The following is an 18,324-nucleotide window of genomic DNA, read 5'->3' as shown; positions in this document are numbered from 1 at the left end:
GAGAGAATTGTGCCTGCAACAAAGTGTTCATCCTGGGATCGTATTTTTATATCATATTCACATATTTGTTTTTTTAATTGGTGTTAGATGACATGATTAATAAAAAAGGCAAGCTATTTTCAGAATTTGAATTTCAGTTTTTATTTTTATTTTTTTCCTTTTGAAATGTAATGTCCCTTTAAGGTTTTGTTTTTTTTTTATTCTGAACAAAATGAAGAGAATCTGTCACTCTGGTCCTTGTAGTGAGGCCTCTGTTAGGCACCTGAGGAACAGCAGGAGCAAAGGAAGTGTTCAAGTATATCAGGATTTACGTGACTTATGGTGTTTGGGTGGGGGGGCAAGTACAGTGGGGGACGATTCAAAACCATTACAGGTGTCCTAGGAGGGGAAATCAGTTCCTCAACCCTTGAGTCTGCGAGTTCGAGGGCAGGGGGCGTTTTATGACCTGTCCTTTGGGGCTTGGCCTTACCAAAGCAAAAAAGGGGTGCAGGAAGTGTGGCTGTGTCTGCTTGTAGAAACACACACAAACACACCCACACGTGCGCAGAAACGTGAGACTTTTTGTATGACTGCTCCCGACCTAACATACTTGAATTCTTGAATTTCCTTTGGGGTAAAAAAGGATCTGAAACCATAAAGTGTTTTTGAAGCTACGGAAACATACTTTCTCTTTTCCTTCTTCCCCCCACCCCCCCGACAATGTCCTCTGTTCAATTCCTAACGCAAACTACAATAAATGGTGATACACATTCAGAAGGAAGCTTCTTGGAGTCTCTTCTTTTTGTGGAAAGCAAAGGGGTGGGTGAGGAGCAAAAGCCAAGTGGGTTTGCATATGGTGATGTCTCTTGTCTGCGGCCACTTAGGAGCTGCTGTTTCTAAGATAAAACCTTGGCCGTTCTGTGTCTGTCCCAAGGCTCCGTGTGGTTCCCAGTTTACCGTTCGGGGTTGAGGGGGTCGAGCTGTGTCATGTTCAGTCTCTGTCATCTATGCGCAAGTTGTTCCCCATCTCAAGTACCTTTCCCTTGACTCTTACGGTCCTTTCCCTTGACTCTTACCCATTTCACCGAGCTGTCCTCTGGCGCCGCAGTTTTACACAACCTCATCAACCAGCACATGTACTTAACACAGCACCCTCCCGTGTGCCCGGCGCTGCACAAGCGCCTTCGTGTCTATGGCTTCGGTTCTTTTAAGCTGGTCGGGGGTGGGGGGTGAGGAGAGGCTGGGAAACTCGCCCAAGGTCACCTTGTCAGTGGAAAAGCAGGTGTCCAGGCTCCCAAGCCCATGCCCCTAGCCACCATGGCTACTGCTTCTCCTGAGCATATTTGGACTACATCCCTTTCCTTGCCTCCCCCAAATTGGAATGCATTCATTGTAATAAAAATGTCGTGGGGCGCCCGGGTGGCTCAGTCATTAAGCGTCCGACTTCGGCTCAGGTCATGATCTCACGGTTCATGAGTTCAAGCCCCACATCAGGCTCTGTGCTGACAGCTCAGAGCCTAGCACCTGCTTTGGATTCTGCGTCTCCCTCTCTCTCTGCCCCGCCCCCGCTCATGCTCCGTCTCTCTCTGCCTTTCAAAAAATGAATAAACGTTAAAAAAATTTAAAAATTTCACACAATGTAGCTAGATTTTTAAAAAGAAAAGAACAGCCATAATCCCACAGTGTAGATAATTCTGTTAAGCCAGTTCACTTTGCACTAAGCTTATATATGTCTATGCCTATAAAATTATGTTTGGGGGTTTCTATGCCTAATTGTTTACCCACCTTACGGATATGTGTTACTCTCTCCAACCAGATGATAACGTCTTCGCAGGCAGTTTCTGCCTATTGTCTGCACGTCCCCAAGAATGTCATCAGAGGCTGCTTTATCCCTCCACGTGCACTCAGCATTTTGAATATTCCCAGAGCTCAGAGGTTTCAAGGATCTTCTGTCTGGTAGGACATGTCTTCTATCTGCACTGCCTCTAGGAGCAAGGTAGCTAGTGTTTCTCTTCATGTTTTCAGGGTTACCGTTTTATAGAAACCTGTGTTTGCCTTCAATCTGTTAATTACGGATTTCGAGATAAATTCCAAAATATTTTTAAAGTAGGTCTTGGATGGGGCGTCTGGGGGGCTCAGTCGGTTAAGCCTCTGACTTCGGCTCAGGTCATGATCTCACAGCTCGTGGGTTTGAGCCCCATGTCAGGCTCTGTGCTGACAGCTCGGAACCTGGAGCTTCCTTCTGATTCTGTGTCTCCGTCTCTCTTTCTGCCGTTTTCCTACTTGCAATCTCTCTCTCTCTCAAAAATAAACAAATATAAAAGAAAACATTTAAAAAAATTTTTTTAAATAATTAAATAAACAAACAATAAAGTCTTGGCTACAAGAAAGATGGTCAGATAAAAAGAAGGAATGGAGTATCAGATGAACAGAAGAGAAATAATCCTTGACAGAGAGATGATTAAAATAACTGCTTGCTCACTTTGTGACTCACTATTGTGTGGGTTTTTTAAAGGAGTTGATAAAATATCTTTTGAAAAGATAGCTGAGCACATTATTTTGTGCACATTTTGCAGCCTTTGGATTTGATACAAAAAAGAGTGGATTTTATGGTGTTTGGGTTGGGGTGGTAAGAAGACATCAGAGGCTCAGTCTGACTAGGTAAGGGTTTTTTTTATGTTTATTTATTTTGAGAGAGAGAGCGAGCAGAGGAGGGGCAGAGAGAATCCTAAGCAGGCTCCACACTGTCAGCACAGAGCCAGACACAGGGCTCAGACTCACAAACCATGAGATCATGACCTGAGCCAAAATCAAGAGTCAGACGCTTAACTGACTAAGCCACGCAGGTGCCCCTGACTCGGTAAGTTTTTCATTGAAAGAAACCTCCCCGGGGTTTCTGCGACCTTGGCCTTTGATATCAGCTAGCGTTGGGCTGAAGGAAACCACAGGTTGTAGATAACTTGTACTTTATGAGCATATTCTATATGTAAGCCGCACTTTCATTCAATAATTCGCTTAATCCTCAATAACTGTCTGAAGGAGATAGTGTAGTGAAACAGACATGGGGATCTAAGCCGTATGGGCTTCAGAGTCTAATCCCTCCACCACCTCTGCTGTATGGCAGAGTATTCCAGAATGGGCCAAGTTCGGAATGCCCAAGGGGGTATGGAGAAGCAGAATACCATTCTGGAAGGGGCTTTGGCCTTGGGGTCAGCTCCAGAACCAACTCTCATGGGAAATGGTGAAATAACTTGAATCTCACGGCTTTGCTTGCCAGCCACTCACTGCCAAGCCCCAAGTTTGTCTCTCCAGCCCAGGCGTCTCTCTTGCACGGCAGACACTAGTCATCTTCGATGTCCGAGAGGCCCTGAGTTGACATGTCCAGTGAACTTCCTTCCCTTTCACCCCCAACCTGTTCCTCTTAGTTCCCCCATCGCAGTAAATGGTATCCACACCCTTCCAGGTCACTTGGGCCAAAAACTTAGGAGTCACCCCTGACCCCTCTCTTGTGGTCTCTTCCTATCCCATCTGTCCACAAATTTCTCAGCTCTCCCTGTAAAATGTACCCAGAATTCAACCACTTTCCCCAGGTCCACTGGGGTTACTGGTCTGAGTCAGTTGCAGTGAGCGGGTTTATTGCAGTCGCCTCCTGGCTGCTCTCGCTGTTTCTCCCTCGTTCTCCTTTCTCAAATCAGCAGCTAGAGCGGCCTTGTTAAAACTTGACTAAGATCAGGGGTGCCTGGCTGGATCAGTCTGTAGAGCATGTGACTCTTGATCTCGGAGTCATGAGTTCAAGCTGCACGTTGGGTGTGGAGGTTACTAAAAAGAAAAACAAAACAGCCTTGCCTGAGATCACATCGCTCCCGTGCTCCAAACCGTCCACAGCTTCCCCATCGCCTAGAAATAAAGATTTTTTTTTAAGTGTTTTATTTATTTCTAGGAGAGAGAGAGAGACAGCGTGAGCAGGGGAGGGTCAGAGAGAGAGGGAGTCACAGACTGAAACAGGCTCCAGGCTCTGAGCTGGCAGTCAGCACAGAGCCCGACGCGGGGCCCGAACCCACGAACCGCGAGATCATGACCTAAGTGAAAGTCGGACGCTTAACCGACTAAGCCACCCAGGCGCCCCTAGAAATAAAGATTTTACAGTAGCCTAGAAGGCAGTGCGCTCCTTCTCCAGGATCTCTCTGAACTTACACCCTAAGCTGCCCTTCCCCCGTCCACCAGGCCACCCGGCGTCCTTCGCGTTCCGCGCACTGCTAGGGCTTGTCCCTGCCGCTCCCTCTGCAAGGACTCCCCTTCCCACGGACTTCCACAGGGAACACAGCTCCGTGGGTCCTCCCTTGTCCTTCCTATTTAAAATCACACCCACCTTCCCGCTGTCTGCTGTCCCTTGCGATTCCCTTTCTTTGCATTTTCTCCTTCGCATCTGTCATTATCTAACTTACTATATTATTTACTTATTGACAGTCTGTTTCTCCCGCTAGAATGTGTCCCCAGGAGGGCCGTATCCCCCAGCACCTGGAAGAGCGCCTCGCGCAGGGTAAGTGCTCAGTTCAGGTCTCGAATGAATGACTTCTTCATACATCTGTCATTCCAATGATATCATGTCTCCTTTGCTGCGTAACAGAGCACCCCCAAAATTTACCGGCTTGATACGTAAGTTACTTTATCCCCCGTGGTCCTGGAGGTTCCAAGAACAAGTGTCCAAGGGGACCAGGCGGAAGCTGTATCACCTTTTAGGGGCGCCTGGGGGGCTCAGCCAGTTAAGTGTCCGACTTCGGCTCAGGTCATGATCTCGAGGTTTGTGAGTTCAAGCCCCGCATGGGGCTATGCGCCGACAGCATGGAGCCTGTGTGGGGCTTTCCCTCTCTCTTCCCCTCCCTTCTCTCTCTGCCTCTCTAAAAATAAATTAAAATTTTAAAAAAGAAACTTAAAAAAATACCGTAAAAACAAAAGCTGTATCGCCTTTTACCATCTAGGCTTGGAAACCCCACAGGGTCACTTCTGCCAGAGTCGTAAGCCCACCTGGGTTTAAGGGGAAGGAGCATAGAAGCCACTTCGCGAAGGGAAGGATGTTGGCATCACGCCGTAAGAGCGGCATCTGAGAAGGCAGATGCTGTCCTGGTCACCCTGCAAACAGGACCTGCCACGTTCCCCGTGACGATGTCCCCATCTGCAAAATACACCCATCTCTTGCCCCAAAGACTCCCAAATTCCATCCCATTGTGGAGTCAGCTCCAAGTCCAAGGTCTCATCATCCACATCCTGTCTAGGAACAGGGGAGTCTCCTCCGATGTGATTCTTTTAGGTAGGCTCCCTTGAGGGCCATTGTTCTTGGTTTAAAGATCTGTGGGGCGCCTGGGTGGCTCAGTCGGTTAAAGCATCCAACTTCAGCTCAGGTCATGATCTCACAGTTCATGGGTTCAAGCCCCGCGTCGGGCTCTGTGCTGACAGGTCAGAGCCTGGAGCCTGCTTCAGATTCTTTGTTTCCCTCTCTCTCCGCCCCCTCCCCTGATTGTGCTCTGTCTCTCTCAAAAATAAAAACATTGGGGCGCCTGTGTGGCTCAGTCGTTTGGGCGGCCGACTTCAGCTCAGGTCATGATCTCGCGGTCCGTGAGTTGGAGCCCCACGTTGGGTTCTGGGTGACAGCTTGGAGCCTGGAGCCTGCTTTGGATTCTGTGTCTCCCTCACTCTCTGCCTCTCCCCCACTCAAGTCTGTCTCTGTCTCAAAAATAAATAAACGTTAAAAAAAAAATAAAATAAATATTAAAAAGTAAAAAAAAAGATCTGTGAACTAAGATACAAGTTATGTACACACACACACACACACACACACACCATACAATGATGGGACACATATGGAAAAACATTATAACCTATTCCGGAAGTTGGAAAACGGGAACACGCAGGAGTCGCTGGTCCATAGTAATTCTGAAATCCAGCCTGGTACGTATTGCCCGTTCCTTACCCAGGAGCCGGTCCTCCAGCATGCTAACTGTTTGCCAAGCCTCGCAGCCCCACCCTCTGGGCTCTTGGGGTTTGCCCCTGAATCTTTTTTAAGTTTATTTCTTTATCTTTGGGAGAGAGACAGAGTGAGTAAGGGAGGGGCAGAGAGAGAGGGAGAGAGATCCCCAAGCAGGCTCTGCACTGTCACTGCAGAGCCTCATGCAGGTCTGGAACTCACAAACCATGAAATCGTGACCTGAGTCAAAACCCAGAGTCAGATCCACCCTGGTGCCCCTTCTTCTTCCGTGACCAAACTGAGCTGTGCTGAAATCCGCTTCTCAGTTTGCTTCCTGCTCCTAAAAAGAGATAGGCTTCAGAAGTCTCTTTTCATGTGTACTTTCTTGGTCCCTTTTCCTTGATGTCGGAACAGTTCCCTTAAAATTTCGTGGGTTGCCTATGAGTCATCTTGGGGTTTACTCAAGTCGGACAAAAGCTGCAGCCACAAATCTCTTCAAGATAAACTTTTCTTTATTTTGGATTTCCTGTGAAATAAGCCTTAAGTCTTTCTGAGAGTTTAAAGGGGTTTGTAGTCACATGTTTTTGTTTTTGATTTTTTTTTTAAGTTTATTTTTGCAAGAGAGAGAGAAAGTACAAGCAGGAGAGGGGCAGAAAGAAAGAGGGAGACAGAATCCCAAGTAGGCTCCTCACCGGCAGCACAGGGCCCAACACAGGGTTCGATCCCGTGAAACCATAAGATCATGACCTGAGCTGAAATCAAGAGTTGGACAGTAACCAACTGGGCCTCCCAGGTGCTCCTGTAGACATATGCTTGGCCTCATATTTAGAAGTTTTCTAAAGATCTAAATGGCTTCCATAGGCAGTGAGAAGAAGCCAAGCGATGCTTACATTGTTTTGCGTTGGAATCTCTTGACTTTAATCATAGGGTTCACTGGGTTGGTCTCCCGGCCCCCACCGCAAATGACAACATGGCCAAAACTTCCACCACCGCATGACAAAGGTCCTCTTTCCTCTGGCTTCCAGTAACTTCTACACACATTCCTTTAAAGCTTCTTCGATGCCCTTTATGCTCCCAAACCATGTCCTCAGGGCATCGCTGTGCTCTGCCCACCATTCGATGCCACGGCCGATGCCACGTGTTTTAGGTTCTATTACAACCACACCCAGTTCCAGGACCTAAACCTTGCTGCTAAGATCACCCAAATTTAATGGCTTGGAACAGCAGCTATTAAAAAAAATTTTTTTTGATGTTTATTTATTTTTGAGAGAGAAATAGAGCACAAGCAGGGGAGGGGCAGGGAGAGAGGGAGACACAGAATCCGAAGCAGGCTCCAGGCTCTGTCCGAGCCGTCAGCACAGAGCCTGATTCGGGGCTGGAACCCATGAACCGTGAGATCATGACCTGAGCCGAAGTCGGACACTTAACCGACTGAGCCGCCCAGGCACCCGGGCAGCTATTATTTTATCATCAGTCATGGTTGTGAGGTGAACTGAGCTCAGCAAGCCGGTCCTTGCTCCCGGACTGTACAGCTGCCATCAGATGCCTGCTGAGGATGAAGTCACCTTCAAGGCCTCCTTCCATCTGGCTGGGGCCTCGGCTGGGACTGATGGCTGGGACACCTACGCGTGGCCTCTCTGGGGCTTTTTGGTTTCCACGCAGCGTGGTGCCCAGCTTCTGAGAGCCAGCTGGGAGGCCCCGGCAGAAACTGCTCCCTCCGACCTAAGAGCCTCAGGGCGCATATAGCATCGCTTCTGCTACCTGCTGGCACGCGCCTGCCCAGGTTCAAGGGGAGGGAACGCAGACCCCGCCTCTCAGAGGGAGGAATGTCAGAGTCACATTTCAAGAATAGCTTGGCGATGAGAGAGGCTGTCGCAGCCAGTCTTGGAAAGTGTCAGCAGCCACACAGTTCTCCTCTCTGTAAATTGTCACCTCTTATCTGTGTGTTTTCCTGCCCCTTTCCTTGCTGTTCAGCCGGTATTGTGTATTTTCTAGAACCTACTCTCTAGTCCGTGTTAGATGTCGGCAACATCCTCTCCCAAGCTGTTATCTCTCTGATGGCTTTGTTGGGGTTTTTTTGGGATAGAAATTCTGAATTTTAGTACTGTTCCATTTGTGTTTTGAGTTACGCATTTCTTGAGGTAAAATTCATAAAACACGTAATTAACCATTTTGATTTAATTTCAGCGTACAAGTCAGAGGCAGGTAGTGTATTCACGGTGCTGTGCAATGACCAGCTCTTTCTAGTGTCAAAACTGTAGATGTGGTGTCAGGGCTTCAATGTTTTTATTTACTATTTTTCTAGGAAATATGTACACAGAGTCCGAAACGCAAAAAAAAAAAAAAACAAAAAACCCGAGGAATATTGAGGAAAAGGACTCCCTCTTCTTTTCCACCCTTGCCTCTGGCTTCCCAGGCCCCTCGCGCTGTTACCGGTTTTCTATTTCAGCAAAAATGACGGTTCTCGGCCCTGCGGCACCTTGCTTTTTTTCCCCATAAAATATACCTTGGAATCCATTCTTCCAGCAGCACGTTATGTTCTGTTATTACCAAGTCGCCTACTGATAGCACGTTGGCCGATTGCAATCCGGACTCTCTCGAACACTCTGCAGTGAGCAACCTTATAAATATGTCATTTTGTACCTGCGCAAACATACGTTAAGATAAATGCCTAGCGGTGGAACTGGACGATCAAAGAGTATATACGGTTTTAATTTTGCTGGATGTTGCCAGATTGCCCTCCGCTGGGTTGTACCATTTATTTTCTTACCAGCAATGTACGAGGAGGTCTCCTGGGAGGAAGGCCAAAACTGAGAGTCATGGTGAGAGCCTGCAAAGGCCTGTGGGAAGAGCAATCCACAGACACAGGAAACAGCAAATGCGGGAGCTCCCACAGGCGTTCCCCTGGCTTGTTTAAGGAACAGCAAGGAGGGGCTCAGTTGGTGGAATGTTCGACTCTTGATTTTGGCTCAGGTCATGATCTCACACTTTGTGGGTTCGAGCCCCACATCAGGCTCTGCGCGGAGAGCATGGAGCCTGCTTGGGATTCTCTCTCTCTCTCTCTCTCTCTCTCTCTCCTCTCTGCCTCTCCCCTACTCATGCTCTGTCAAAATAAATAAATAGAACTTAAAAAATGGAACAGCAAGGAGGCCAGTGTGTGGGAGGGAAGTGATCGAGGCCGTCAGTGGTAAGAGATGGGTGAGGGGAATTGAGGGGGGTAGAGAGAGGAGGGCTGCCCGGCGTAGGCTGTTGTAAAGACCGTGATTTACCTCGAGTGAGAGCCATCGCTGTGGGAAGGTGGGAGCAGAGGAAGTGACGTGACCGGCCACAGTCACGTCACGTTACCAGTCTGGCTACCACGGAGAACAGATTGAGAGAGAGCAGGCGGGAGAGGAAACAGAGAAATGAGACAAACCGGAAGCCTAGCGCAACAATTCAGGAAAGATCGATGGAAGCTTAGACCAGGGCAGTGAGAATGGCAGAGGTGGTGAGGTGGGAGATTCTGGAAATTCTGCATTTGTTAGGTTACTTCCTAATTACTGTATAGTATTTATTGCTATCATAAAAGATACCTTTTCTGTTATACGTTCTAACTGGATATTATTGGTGTATAAATATGAATGTTTTTTTTAAAGTTTATCTTGTATCCAGCAATCTTAGAAATCTTTTTTACAGATTTTTTAAAATGTTTATTTATATTTGAGAGGGGGAGGGGCAGAGCGAGAGGGGGACAGAGGATCTGAAGTGGGCTCTGCACTGACAGCAGAGATCTCGACGCGGGGCTCATACTCATGAACCGTTAGATCATGACCTGAGCCAAAGTCAGATGCTCAACCGACTGAGCCACCCAGGCGCCCCATAGAAATCTTATATTTCTACTCATTGTGGGGTTCTGATGGGCTTCTATGTAGGTAAATGTATCCTCTGCAAAAAAAGACAGTTTGGCCACGTCCTTTCCGATGTGTGTACTGTTCCCTCTTCCTCTCTTATTACACTCACAAGGGCTTTCAGTATTTTCCCGAACAGAAAAGTCATTGTAGGCACCATTGCCTGGTTCCGGGACTAAGTACGAACGCCTATAAAGATTTTCTAAGGCGCGTTACAGTTGTAGGTTTGGGGGAGATCATCTTTATCGAGTTATGCCATTTCCTTCTACTTTTGATTTTAAGAAAATGTCTATATTAAATAGATATTGAAAATTACGAAGGGTTTTTCTCCGACGCGTGTGATTTCACCCTCAGACTGTACTATGATTGCCGAGAATTGCACTCAATTGTTTTTAATCTTAAACCACTTTTGTGACCCTGCATTTGCCTCAGTTAATATTTTATTTTGATTTTTCCTCTCCTGAGCAGAGGTAACAGAACCCATGCTTTCCTTTTCTACATTTCATTCTCATCTCGTTTGTGAATTAAAGGTTTTCCAGGGCGCCTGGGTGGCTCAGTCAGTTAAGCGTCCAACTTCGGCTCAGGTCATGATCTCACCGTTCATGGGTTTGAGCCCTGCGTCGGGCTCTGTGCTGACAGCTCAGAGCCTGGAGCCTGCTTCAGATTCGGTGTCTCCCTGTCTCCTCCTCCCCTGTTCATGCTCTGTCTCTCTCTCACTCAAAAATTAACAAACATAAAAAAAAAGAAAAGAAAAGATACCTCTCCCTTTAGAAGAAAAAAGATGTTAGGGGCACCTGGCTGGTTCAGTCGGTAGAGCATGCAGCTCAGGGTTGTGAGTTAAAGCCCCACATTGGGGCTTTTAAAAATGAAACCTTGGGGCACCTGGGTGGCTCAGTTGGTTGAGCATCCAACTTGGGCTCAGGTCATGATCTTGCGGTTCATGGAGTTCGAGCCCTGCGTCGGGCTCTGTGCTGACAGCTCAGAGCCTGGAGCTGCTTCTGATTCTGTGTCTCCCTCTCTCTCTGCCCCTCCCCCCCTCGCACTCTGTCTGCCTGTCTGTCTCTCTCTCAAAAATAAATAAAAGTATTTAAAACTATTTTTTAAAATCTTTTTTAAAAAAAGACTTTACTAGCTTCATAAAATCAGTTGAGAATATTTTATTCATTGAATAAATATTCAAAAGATATTAATAGAGAACCACCACATGCCAACTTCTGTGCCAAGTGCTGGAATACAAAGATTCTGTCACCGTGGGATCCATATACTCGTGAGAGAAGACAGAGAATAAACAAGATAAATAATAAAATATACAGGATGATGGGTGGTGGTTAAAGCTAAGGGGAAAAATAAAACAGGGAAGAAGGAGGGGAGCAGATTTCAGCTTTATTTAGGGTGAACAGCCAAGGCCCACTGGAAAGACATTTGGTCTTTCCGTTTTTTTGTTTTTTGTTTTTTGGGGTTTTTTTTTGGTTTTCTGGTACAACGTGTAGATGATAGGGATTGTGTATGTTTTGAAAGACTGATGTGATGCTTATAAAGCAATCTAAATCTGGGTAAAATTATTTTTTTATTTTTTTATTGTGGGATAGTTAGGGGCAGGAAGGAGGGGCGCATTTCTTTTTTTTTTAAGTTTATTTATTTATTTTGAGAGAGAGAGCACTAGCGGGGAAGGAGGAGAGAGAGAGAGAGAGGAGAAGGAGAGAGAGAGAGAGAGAGAGAGAGAGAGAGTATCCCAAGCAGGCTCACTAACCTCGAGATCACGACCTGAGCCGAAATCAAGAGTCAGACACTTAACTGAGGCACCCAGGGGTCCCTGGGTTTATTTCATTCCTTTTCCTACCTAGCCTCTTGAATTGAACACATGTGTTTTTGTCTTATTTTCTGATAAATGTGTTTAAAGTTGTAAATTTCCCTGTAGTACTAGTCTATGTTCACCAATTTGACACGTGGTGTTTTATTGTTATTCATCTGTATATCTTTTTCTGATCGACCTTACGGTTTTATTTTTAGTAGTATTNATTTGCAACTATCTTTTCCCATTCTGTTGGTTGCCTATTAATTTTCTGGGTTGTTTCCTTGGCTGTGCAGAAGCTCATCCGTATTTATATTTAAGCCAACTTGAAATTTGTCATTTTATTACGCTGTGCTCTGAGAACAGCCACCAAAATGGCGTTGATCCTCGGGAATCTATTAGGTCTTCTTTGTGGCTTTGCACATGGTTAAGTTTTGTGACCTTTCTCGGGGTGCCTGGGTGGCTTAGTCGGTTAAGCGTCCGACTTTCGCTTAGGTCATGATCTCGCGGTTCGTGGGTTCGAGCCCCGCGTCGGGCTCTGTGCTGGCTGCCAGCTCAGAGCCTGGAGCCTGTTTCAGAGTCTGTGTCTCCCTCTCTCTCTGACTCTCCCCTGCTTATGCTCTCTCTCTCTCTCTCTCTCCCCTAGAAATAAATAAAAAATATTAAAAAAAAAAAAAGTTTTGTGATACCTTTCTCTGTATCTCAATGTGTAGTCTCTGTTTATCAGGTGTAAAAATTGTACTTGTATTTATTAATTCCAGCTTATTGATCACATTATAATCCTGCTCTTGCTTATTACTTTTTTGTCTGGCTTCGTGTTGATTTATTTCTAAGACTATATGAAAAATTCTCTGTTCCAAGTGTTGACTTATCTCTCTCTGTGGTTTTATCAGTAATTGCTTTATATCTTTTGAGCTTATGCTATAAGGGAGATATACTCATAATTATATTTTCTTGATTATTTTCTTTTTGCCATCTCTCTGTTATGAAGGTTTTCGTGTTAATTTCTTTCTTATTTAGTATTAAAATTGCTACTCTGGCGTTGCTTTGGTTGATATTTGCCTAACATCTATTTCTTTTTCCTTGTTTCCCCTACCTGTTTATTATGAAATGTTACGCCTATTTAGAAAAATGCACAAAACATAGATATACAACTTAATTAATTATTATAAAGCTTACTTACTGGTGTAACTGCCACTCAGGCAAAGGAACAGAATGTTTCCAGTATCCCAGAAGCCCAACTAGTGCTGTTCCCAGTCCTAACCCCTCCACAGGTAACCATTGTCCTGATTTGTATGGTAATCATTTCCTTACCAAAAGTAAGGTTTTGTTGGGACGACTGGCTGGCTTAGTCGGTTAAGCGTCCGACTTTCGCTTAGGTCATGATCTCGCGGTTCGTGGGTTCGAGCCCCGCGTCGGGCTCTGTGCTGACAGCTCAGAGCCTGGAGCCTGTTTCAGATTCTGTGTCTCCCTCTCTCTCTGACCCTCCCCTGCTCACGCTGTCTCTCTCTCTCTCCTAGAAATAAATAAAACATTAAAAAAAAATTCAAAACTAAGGTTTTGTCACTGAGGTATATATTCCTAAACATCACGGTTTATGTTTGCCTTTTTTGAAATGTCATATTAATATATTTAAAGGTGGGGCGCCTGGCTGGCTCTATTGGAAGAGTATGTGACTCTTGATCCTGGAGTCATGAGTTGAAGCCCCAGGTTGTAGAGATTACTTAAGTAAATAAAAACAATATAGATAATATAAAATATTATACTTTACATATTACTAGTTATTAATTAATAAATATTATTTGATAATTTTAATTTTATTTTCTTTTAATATATAATTATTAATAATATATAAACTGTATAAGAAGAATACATATAATATAAAATATTATGTTTATATATTAATTATTACATAATAAATATTATTTAATAATTTTCATTTTATTTCTTTTGACAAATAGTTATTAATAATTAATTAAATATATTATTATATTATATAAATATATAAAAACANTGTCAAAAATATTTTATGTAAACCTTTATTATATGTGACCTTTCTTGTTTTTATTTTTATTTTTTTAATTAAAAAAATTTTTTAAGTTTATTTATTTGTTTTTGAGAGACAGAAATCATGAGTGGAGAAGAGGCAGAGAGAGAGAGAGGGAGAGAGAGAATCCCAAGCAGGCTCTGTCAGTACAGAGCCCAACTGGGGGCCCGAACTCATGAACTGTGAGATCATGACCCGAGCCAAAGTCAGATACTCAACCGGCTTTGCCACCCAGGCGCCCCAGGTCTCTGATTCTTGATCTCAGCTCAGGACCTGATCTCAGGGTCCTGAGTTCAAGCCCCACTTTGGGCACCATGGTAGGTTTGGATCCTACTTAACAAAGAAAAAAAAAAGTGAGTCTAGTCAGCACTGCTGCATTACCTATGATTTTATTTTCATTGCAGTATCTATTTCATTGTTGAAGTATATACCACAAGATTTTTTTATCCCTTTTACTGCTGAGGGACACTTTGATGGTTACCAGTTTGGGACAATTACAGATAAGGTGGCCATAAATATTCTTGAATATGTTTCAGAATCCATTTGATGTTGGATTTGGGAATTTTGTCAAATGCATTTCCTGCATCTATTGAAATGCTAAAATAGTCTAAAAACTTTTTTAGGCTAGAGGCACCTGGGTGGCTCATTTGTTTGAGCGTCTAACAGGCTCAGGTTATGATCTCGTGGTTTGTGAGTTTGAGCCCCACATCAGTGGGCAGTCAGTGCAGAGCCCACTGTGGATCTTCAGTCCCCCTCTCTCCCTGCCCCTCCCCCTGACTCAATTACATAAACATTAAAAAAAATTTTTTTAAATTAGGCTAATATGGTGAATTGATACTCACACATTTTTAAAATGAGTTTATTTATTTTGAGAGAAACAGAGACAGCATGAGTAGGGAAGTGGCAGAGAGAGACAGAGAGAATCCCAAGCAGTTTCTGTACAGCTTGGAGCCCAATGCAGGGCTCAGACTCACGAAACCATGAAATCATGACCTGAGCCGAAATCAAGAGTCGGTCGCTTAACCGACTGAGCCACCCAGGTGCCCCGATACCAATACATTTTTAAAAGTGAAACAAACCTTGCAATCCTGGGAGAAATCCCACTAGGATATCATGTATTTTCCTTTTTATATATTTTTTAATTCAATTTGCTAAAATTTTGTTACGAATGTTTGCATCTATCTATGTCTACCATTTGTGTGATAAAGGATATTGGTTTATAGTTTTCTTTTCGTGTAGGATCTTTTCTGGTTTTAGTGGCTTCCCCACCTACTTTTTCTCTACATCGCAGATGCCAATTTTCAAATCAGTACGTTGCATAACGCAGTGATTCAGCATTGTAACCTGTGATGCCATTTCGACATATATATCGTTTCCCTTCTTGGTGTCTTCTGGTGGAGTTTCTTAATCTGATTTTCTAGGTCACTAATTCCTTCTTTATACACATTTTCCTACTGAACCCTCTATCTCCAATTAGTTTTGGGGTTTTTTTTTTAAGCTGACTTCGGGGGCACCTTGGTGGTTCTGTCAGTGAAGCATCTGACTCTTGATCTCAGATCTTGATCTTGGTCATGAGTTCAAGCCTTCCATTGGGTATACAGCCTACTTAATAAAAAAACAAAAAACAAAACAAAACAAAAGCCTGCTTATTTCATTACCTGTTACCAATAGCCTATCTCTTTGAAGATATTTATTATACATGTTAGAAGTGTTTGTTAGGTCTACTCCATCAATTCTGCTTCCTCAGATATAAGCTTTTCCAGTTTATTGTCTCTGATTTATAGTGTGGCTGATTTGCTCCTTAGATGTGTAATTATTTTCTCATGAGCTCAGATTCCCTTGGGGGTCATAGTGTGCAGTGAGCTGGGCTAAAGGTTAGGCCCCAGTTTGAGCCCTCCTGGTGAAGTGTGTGTGTGTGTGTGTGTGTGTGTGTGTGTGTGTGTGTGTGTATGCATGTTGGGGAGGCTGTCGGAGGGTAGAGTTGGTGGCATTAAATTCTAGATCTCATAAGCCCCCACTGGCTTCCCTACAGGTCACCGTGCCTTTCAGGAAACCTTTTTGTATCTCTCTTTTTTTTTTTAATGTTTATTTATTATATTTGAGAGAGAGAGAAGAGGAGCATGAGCTCATGAGAGGGGGTAGGGGACAGAAAGAGGAAGAGAGAATCCCAAGCAGGTTCCACACCTGGGGTAGAGCTAGACGCGGGGCTCGATCCTTTGACCGTGAGATCATGACCTGAGCTGATATCAAGAGTGAGCTGCTTATCCAGCTGAGCCAGCCAGGTGCCCCAACGAGCACTTCTTTCCTAGGCACCTCTTCACTCGGATGTAATCGCCCCATCCTTAGGGAATGGAGGAGGAGCCGGGAACAGTTGGGATGTGGCCCTCCTCCCACATGAGCTACCTGCTCCTCCCCACAGCGAGGCATCTGTCTCCCCAGGTTGCTCCCGCACCCCGAGCAGAGCCAGCAGAAACAACATGGGGAGAGGGAGGACTATAACAGCCCTCGCAGACTCCCTTTTACTCAGACTGACACCCCGATCTGCTCCACGCGGCCACTGCCTCCCCTCCTAGATCCCTACCACTTTCTGTCCCCTCTTGGATTTCTCAGTTTTTACACAGTTTCTCAGGCTCATCTGCCTCCCTCTCTACTCTGGCCTCTCCACGGCTGGATTCAGTGGTGTACCTGACAGCCTCACCTCATCGCCCAAGAACCTCGTGGTGGATACTGTTATCCATGTCTCCAGATTGGAATGGAAATTCAGATGGGCTGCGTTATTTGCCTGGAACTACACGGCCGCTCAGTGGACATCTGAGGCTCGTCGGTTTCCGTCTGCCCGCAGAGGCTACAACACACTCTTTGGAGCAGTTTGTCCCCAGAGAGAAAGAAATGTGGGCAAGAGCTTTGCTTCAGCCATGTCCAGACCCCCGTGGGATCCTGGGATGGGTAAAGGGACGGCAGTGGTGGTGCTGATTTCCAGGAGACCGTCCCCTTTAAATCGCCCGTTCTTTTGTCTCCTCTATCATTTTTTTATGGAGGTTTAAATTATTTATACTGTTCTGTTGAAAGCTAAGCACGTTGGAGAAATTGCCACTCGTTGGCAGGTAGAGAGTGGGCAGACCGACTGCCTGAGGATTTAAAAACAAAACAAAACAGGGGCGCCTGGGTGGCTTAGTCGGTTAAGCATCCGACTTTCGCTTAGGTCATGATCTCGCGGTTCGTGGGTTCGAGCCCTGCGTCGGGCTCTGTGCTGACTGCCAGCTCAGAGCCTGGAGCCTGTTTCAGTCTGTGACTCCCCCTCTCTCTGACCCTCCCGTGCTCACGCTGTCTCTCTCTCTCTCCTAGAAATAAATAAAATATTAAAAAAATAATATAAAATAAAATAAAACAAAACAAAACATGGCATCTCCAACCTTCGTGCCTTGATACCTTGAAGTTCCTTTGGTGCAAGCTGTGTGTGTGTGTGTTTAAAAGAGAGAGAGAGGGAGAGAGAGAGGGAGGGAGAGACACTGTTGGTTGATCGTCATAACTGGTTGTACAGCCTTTGGAGATTATGTCCACACCTTTGAGTTTCTTTGTGAAATGAGCGTGTTACCTGTCAACATGACGTGCTTGGAAGGAAACTGCGGATGTAATGGATTTAAATCCCCCCTCTCCCCAAAATGGAGCTCTTATAAACAAAAGCACCTTTATAAATAAATAAAGTTAATTTCTACCGCAAACCACAGAGTCAGCTGTTTATATAAATATTATAGATCTAAATGCTTAGCTTCCTCGGAGGCTTCATGTCTTAGAAGGCTGTGCTATATTCGCCTTTCAAACCACAACGTGCCGAGGCCATCAGTGATGTGAATACATTTTTCTTTTCCAGTTGAATTTTTCAGGATGATTGAAAAATACTATAGTAGCCAAGGGGGCCCCAACCTCCGTTCTCTCCATGCTCCCTACTTTGTGTCCACCAATTTGGGAGGAGAACATTGAATTTAGAGTGTTGCACACCATCCTATTGTGACCACCCATCTTAAAACTTTGTGCATATTCATTTAAATGGCCGAAAGCAGGGCAGGGGTGGATAAAATGAATAAAGTTGGTGGACTGAGGGACTATCAGTCAAGCACTGATGAGTGTTACAGGCTGGGAGCATAAACCAGAAGGTTGAATGAGTGCTAAGAGTTTTAACTGAAGGTCCCGTTCCTACAGAGAAAAACTGTGTTCTAGTTTGTAGATTAGGATTAAATTCAACCCCCAAATCCCAAATCTCCCATTAGTTGATCTGCGTGGGAACTCAAATAGTCAGGAAGGTAGCAAGTGAAGGGAATAAAAATCAAGTTCTTAGTTCTTCCTCACTTTCCCTTTGAGAAGATTAAAGACAGAGTTCCCATTGAAGGGGAAGACAAGGAAACAAACCTTTTAAAAAGATTAAGTGGCTTCTGTTTCTCTGATTGCCCAGAGCGGACTGAGCCTGAAATTATGCCAAGTAACCTCTTCAGCTGTAAACTGAATGTATCTATCGTCTTTTCTCTTTTCACAGTGTATCTTTCTGTTGAAGTGCACACATTCTTGGCTGTGGTGCAGGTATGACCTAATTTCAATGTCAAGTGTGTGGGAGAGTAAACTTTCACAGCAGTGCTTCTAAAGCAGCGATGTTTACAGTACC

The sequence above is a fragment of the Crocuta crocuta genome, unplaced genomic scaffold (assembly GCF_008692635.1).
Source record: "Crocuta crocuta isolate KB4526 unplaced genomic scaffold, BGI_CrCroc_1.0 scaffold13, whole genome shotgun sequence".
Classification (NCBI taxonomy): Eukaryota; Metazoa; Chordata; class Mammalia; order Carnivora; family Hyaenidae; genus Crocuta; species Crocuta crocuta.
This window is presented reverse-complemented; position numbering follows the sequence as displayed.